This window comes from Pelophylax lessonae, assembly GCF_965119305.1.
Source record: "Pelophylax lessonae genome assembly, chromosome: 2".
NCBI classification, from domain to species: domain Eukaryota; kingdom Metazoa; phylum Chordata; class Amphibia; order Anura; family Ranidae; genus Pelophylax; species Pelophylax lessonae.
The window spans coordinates 526255623-526262119 of NC_138769.1; positions in this window are offsets into that span (position 1 = coordinate 526255623).

The following is a 6497-nucleotide window of genomic DNA, read 5'->3' on the forward strand; positions in this document are numbered from 1 at the left end:
ACTAATACCAACACCCCCCCCCCCCCTCCCTCTCGCTCCTACCTTTCCTACCTCCATCAAGTGTCTCTTCACAACCTTTAATACTACTATGTACATTCGTATTTTTTATGTTTCTTTTTTTTCTTCTGCTTCTAGCCAAAGCGGACGGCCGGCACCCTCTTGTGCTTTTGGTGAAGAAGGGGAGGAGGAGGACGGCCACACTCCAATATGCCTTCAGAGACAGCGAGCCATTTGAGCAGCTGAAAATTGTGGATCGTAAGTAGAAAATAAAAATGGTAGAAATTTCAAATCTCTAATCACATTTTACAGAGCCCCCTTTACATCGGAGTCTCCAGACTTACTACACTGTAAGAGGGAAGTGTGAAGACTCTGATGTAAGGAGAGTTCTGGGAACCATTATTTGAGGGGGGAAGCTGTGGACTCTGGTGTAAAAGGGAACTCTGTGGTCCCCAAAGCTCCCCCATACATCTGAGCTTACAGAGACCCTCTTACACTTCCCTTCCTCAGTCCACCACAGTCAAGGGCACAACAAGTCCCACTGCAGAAGGCTACCTGCTTGGACTTGTAATGCTCTCTGTAGGGGAATGAGGAACTACTGCCTGCTATGCTAAGACTTGTAGTGCCCTCTGTTAGGGACTAAGGATTCCTCAGTCCTCAACATTCTAGGGCACTATAAGTCTCAGCATAGTGGGCTGTCATACCTCAGTCCCTCACAGCTCGGGTCAAAAACAACACAGTTAAACATCTAAAGGACAACTCCAAACAAAAAACTACCAATAATGGACAGAGTCCATATGCTCTATAATGTCAAAGACCCGCTACCACTCACCTTCCACCTCCGGTGCTGTCATTGTGTAGGGCAAAGGGCTCCATCTACACCATGTTTGGCTTTCAGGTCAGATAGGCAGGACTTGCTCAGCTCCACTCTCTTCCCTGGCAATTGACTCTGGCGTCATTGTGGATCTTTCCTCCTCTAGAAAACACCCAGGGGCCCTCTCCTTGTCCCCCAGCCACCCAGGGCCTTCTTCTCCTCCTCCTCCACCAACCATTTTCAGACTCTTCCAAATTCCCTGGGGCTACTCAATCCCTTTGCATAGTGGACACCACAAATCTATGACCAGCCTGCAAAATATCAAGTCTGGGCCTGGTTACCTGTATGTTCCGGGTCCAGGGCGGAGCTCTCCTCCCAGAGCAACAACTGATGATAGCAGAGTGAGTTGACTGGCCAGTCACTTCCTACTGGGGCAGGTACACACCTACCGATTCCTCCACATCTTAGGATAACATGATCAGACGGCCAATCCCCAGTCAGAGAAGGAGGAGTAAGTGTCAGCGGACAACAGACACCTGGCAGACGCAGTGAAGGGACTGCAGCAAATTTTATATCTGAGGATTGAAAGCAATCTTTTACTTGGGAGATTTCCCTGACTGCGCCCTTCGAAATGTTGGTGCTCCGCCACTGGCCGCAAGGCCCCTGTAGGTGCGAGGCCTTAGGCGCCCGCTTAATTTGCATGGTGCCCTCCTGTTTTAAAACATGGTCAATGCATCTCATTGGTGTAAGTGCACTTCTATGTTCTGAATTGTAGGGGCATTGAGTATGGTGCTAGCATGATGAGAGGTTACTGCCTATTTGTGTCCATAAATAATATATAATGTTTTTCTTTTATTTTAGAAACCAGTGATCAGGATGTGGAGGCTCAGCCTTCTCAGGCCCCCTGTAAGTAATGTGGATGTGCTGGTGTGTTGTGTATTAGGTCGAACTTGGAGGAATGATTGTTTGTTTTGTTTTCTTTTGTGGTTGATGTAACTTCAGCAAGAGAGGAGCCTCAGGCAGGGCCAAGTCGCCTGGATCCGGGCCAGGAACACATTGGTGCCCAAGAAGAGGCCAATTGGTCTGAACCGGATGAGGACCTGGGCTCTCCTCAAATGGGAAGTAAGTATTCTACATGTGTTTGTGTGTTCAATGTGTCCTGGGAAATCTAAGGGCTGTAATATCTATATTTTGCCATTGGGGTTATGTAGCAGCTGACATTGAGGATGTTAGTTGTGGAGGACTGGTGAAGAGGGGCTGCTGCTTACCCAGTCCAAAGTAACTACTACCTTCAATGTTTACCAACTACTTTCTGTGTGCCTTTATCAAATAGCTTTGGTTCAAGGATTGTATTTGTGTCTTTGTGTTTCTAGGAGATACGACGCCATCCCCCCATGAAGGGACACCATCCCTCCATGTAGGGTCTCCCCCATCCTCCCCCACTCCAGGCTCCCCTGAACTAGTCTGTAAGTACCTAAAATTAGATTCTCACATGAATTGTGTGTGCTAGGATGATGTGTATCTAGGATAATCTAAGTTGGAGTCTAAGCAAGTGTAGTTTTGCTATATGTGACAGGAAGGTTGGTCATGAAACACTCTTGCTTAACCTTCATGTTTGAAAGGTGGTTTTGGGGAGCTTTACAGGACATGTTATCTTTTGTAAGTTATCTCAAGCCACCCTATTCTAAATTGGTGTTAGTTTCTCTACATTGGAAATGGTGTGCTTTGTTATTAATTTTTTGTGGACATTGTAATTTAATCATGTCCTGATTTAGTCCACACTGAAAATGTGTGTTTGTCAATCTTTCATAAATACTCTTCCTCGGTAATGTAACACATTCCAGTTCACAATTTGTGTTCTTTTTGTGCAGTTTCTCCAGAGCCAGCCACGCCAGCCACGCCATCCACTTCAGGGGCCCAAAAAAAACCTGATGATGGTAAGTTGTGTGCTTTTCCAGTAATGTGTCTACTTAGTAAGTGGAGAAATGCTAACTGTGTATGTCCCCGCTCAGGCTTCAAGTTGTTCTAAAGGCAGCAGGTTCTTTATGTGAATGCATTCTATGCATTAGTATTCCAAGTGATAGGTGTGCATATTCCCCCTAAGACTTACTGGGACCATTTTTTACGGTCCAAATTTTTGCACTAATACTTGTCTGGAACAGACTCCCCCTCCTCCTTAACTGAGGTGACAGCATGCCAATATTGCCTCCTGATGCTGTCACTCCTAATCATTGAGACCATTGGAAGGGAGGGGGGCAAGGCTGGCTCACAGCCTAGTGCCTGAACAGGCACAGGGTGCTTGGCTTCATCTCATGTGCCTCCATAGCAAGCTGCCTGCTGTGGGGTCAAACAACAGGAGGGAGGTGCCTAGAGGTGTGTACAGGGGCCATGTAAAAAGGAGGATTGTTATTTCTCTTGTCCCCAAAAACCTAGAGAGTGTAAGTCTAACCTGATTAGTTTTCCGCAGCCCTCCCAAAATGATATGTTTCCAACACTTAGAACAGGCAGGGCTGAGGCACCAAAAACATCTGAAAAACACAATCAGCACAAAAGCAGGGAGTACGTATCCTTAACGCTACAAGCTTCACCCAGAAGAATGACGCTTGACCTGTACAAATCTGCATCACCACCATATCAATGTCTAAATAAAACGTTCAGGGAAGTGTGGAGGGGTAAGGAGTGGGTGTTAGAGCGTTTTCATGACTGCGTAACCTACAGTTAGCGTGAGTCCATTTGTTGAGAAACTTTTTCTTCTCTCTTAACACAGCTGGGATGGCGGAAAATAAAACGGTGGAGCAGACACATGTACTCCGGCCACAACTGGCCCTCCGAATTCCAAAGGGTAAGTCTCTACTATGTGTCAGGTTCAATCTATAGACAGTAAGAGGGAGAGAGAACGCTACACAAACTCCAATGGTGATAGAGATAAATGTGTGCACATGTATCGTGTTGACCAATTGAACCCAAAACACCTTACATTCTTCTAAATGATTGCTTGTGTTGACATGAAGAAAAGCCTTTTACTTAGCTTTGGTGGAACTGCTACTAACATTCCAAGCCATCTTATGTAACCTTTTGAACAATTTGCTGTGAAAGTTTGAGTTTAAGGTTTACACCAGCAATTTAGCATATTTGCTTCAGAGTGTTGATAAAAGCCAACCAATAGACTCCTAAGCATATTTGTTGAGGCACATTAATTACAATCGTTGTTTGGATCATTTTGCATAAAACTAATTGTCATGTCTTTTTCTACCCAGGACACACCCACCTCACCTATGAGGTCCTTTTGGAATATGTTACGTGGTGCATAGAACGAATTTTAGTTTTGGAACACACTTATGGGGCGGATCCAGACCCTCAGGAGCCATTTGTGAGGAATGTGTCACCCTTAAAAAGATTGTAGTTTTTTTTTTTTAATTTGTTGTGTTAATTTTCCAATGTTTTTTAAATGTCACATTTCTACATTCTAAAAAAAAATATACCAAAAAAAGAAAAAAATTAAAAACCCTTTTTTTTGGGACCCAAAAAAACCAAAAAAACAAAAAAAGCCTTGTTTTTGGCAACCCAAAAAAATATAAAAAGTTAAAAAAAACCCTTTTTTTGGGACCCAAAAAAACAAAAAAAAACAAAAAAAGCCTTGTTTTTGGCAACCAAAAAAAATATAAAAAGTTAAAAAAAACCCTTTTTTTTGGGACCCAAAAAAAACAAAAAAAAACAAAAAAAGCCTTGTTTTTGGCAACCCAAAAAAATATAAAAAGTTAAAAAAAACCCTTTTTTTGGGACCCAAAAAAACAAAAAAAAACAAAAAAAGCCTTGTTTTTGGCAACCAAAAAAAAAAAATGTTTACAAAAAAGCCTTGTTGTTTTTGGTAACAAACTAAACCAAAAATGTTTACAAAAAAGCCTTGTTGTTTTTTGGTAACAAACTAAACCAAAAATGTTTACAAAAAAGCCTTGTTGTTTTTGGTAACAAACTAAACCAAAAATGTTTACAAAAAAGACTTGTTGTTTTTGGTAACAAACTAAACCAAAAATGTTTACAAAAAAGACTTGTTGTTTTTGGTAACAAACTAAACCAAAAATGTTTACAAAAAAGACTTGTTGTTTTTGGTAACAAACTAAACCAAAAATGTTTACAAAAAAGCCTTGTTGTTTTTGGTAACAAACTAAACCAAAAATGTTTACAAAAAAGCCTTGTTGTTTTTGGTAACAAACTAAACCAAAAATGTTTACAAAAAAGCCTTGTTGTTTTTGGTAACAAACTAAACCAAAAATGTTTACAAAAAAGCCTTGTTGTTTTTGGTAACAAACTAAACCAAAAACGTTTACAAAAAAGCCTTGTTGTTTTTGGTAACAAACTAAACCAAAAATGTTTACAAAAAAGCCTTGTTGTTTTTGGTAACAAACTAAACCAAAAATGTTTACAAAAAAGCCTTGTTGTTTTTGGTAACAAACTAAACCAAAAATGTTTACAAAAAAGCCTTGTTGTTTTTGGTAACAAACTAAATGTTTACAAAAAAGACTTGTTTTAGTGAAAACCTCAAAAAAAATTTTGGAACACAAAATATGTTTATCTAAATAAAATTAAAGTATGTTGCTCTTTGCAACACAAATGTTACATTGGCAATTTAGTTCATTCTATTATATATTGTAATATATTTTTTGTACGCTACAGTTGGTAGACACCCACATGTGTTATTAAAAAATTTATTTTATTACCCAAGTTTTCTTTTTGGTGTACACATCGAATGTCTTTTGTGTTGTATTTGTTTAGTCGAGTGGTGTGGTCTGTAATTGTTAGTATGTTGGCTTTGGTTTATGTTAGCCTTGAGACTTGTTTTGAAGCTACATTTGAAGGGAGACCTTTTCTTGGGTCGTTATGTGAACATTGAGTTATCTAAATTTACATGAAATCATATGTTTGGAGATCGAGAAGCACGTGTGTATAAATGCCTACATTAACCAGGGCCATTACTTGGCCACCAACACTCCTAAAAAACCAAAGAGCAAACACAAACTAATCATTTTGCATAAAATTTTATTTCATCCCCAAAAGAAGCACTATAATAAATCATATTGTGCCACCCTCAAATTAAAAAAAAAATGGCCCAACAAATTGGCCAATGTAACAATCATTAACAAAACTAAACCAAATTAAACAAAAAAACAAAAAATTAAGTTGGTGGTGGTGCCTGAAGCAGTGTGGTGAGCACTGTTAAGGTTCCTGCCATCAAATGGTGGGCCAATAGTTCCATCTGGTCTGGGGTTAGCTGTAGAGTTGTGGTCAAGTGGCCCATTAGGATCATATCTTGTGTCTGAGGCTGCTGATGATGCAGGGTGTTGAACCTTGGAAATGTCCCAGACAGAAGATGTTGTGCCAATAGTCTCATCTGCTCTGGGGTCAGCCTAAGAATTTGGGCAACGTGTGCCATTAACATGAGATGGGATCGTTGCTGCTCCAAGGCTATTTGATGCTGCTGGTGGTGCAAGGGTTGTGAAGATGTGTGGGGAGTGGTGGTTGATTGGTTGTTGTGGTCCACGGTGCGGGGGCAAACGACATGTCGCATTGGTGACAAAAAAGAAGAACGGCCTGGGGAGGAGTGAAGTGATAAAGGTGTGGAGGGAATGTAGTCAGGTGGAAGGGGTACTGTGGAACCAGTGCGCATTGAGGTTGTGCAGGAGGATTG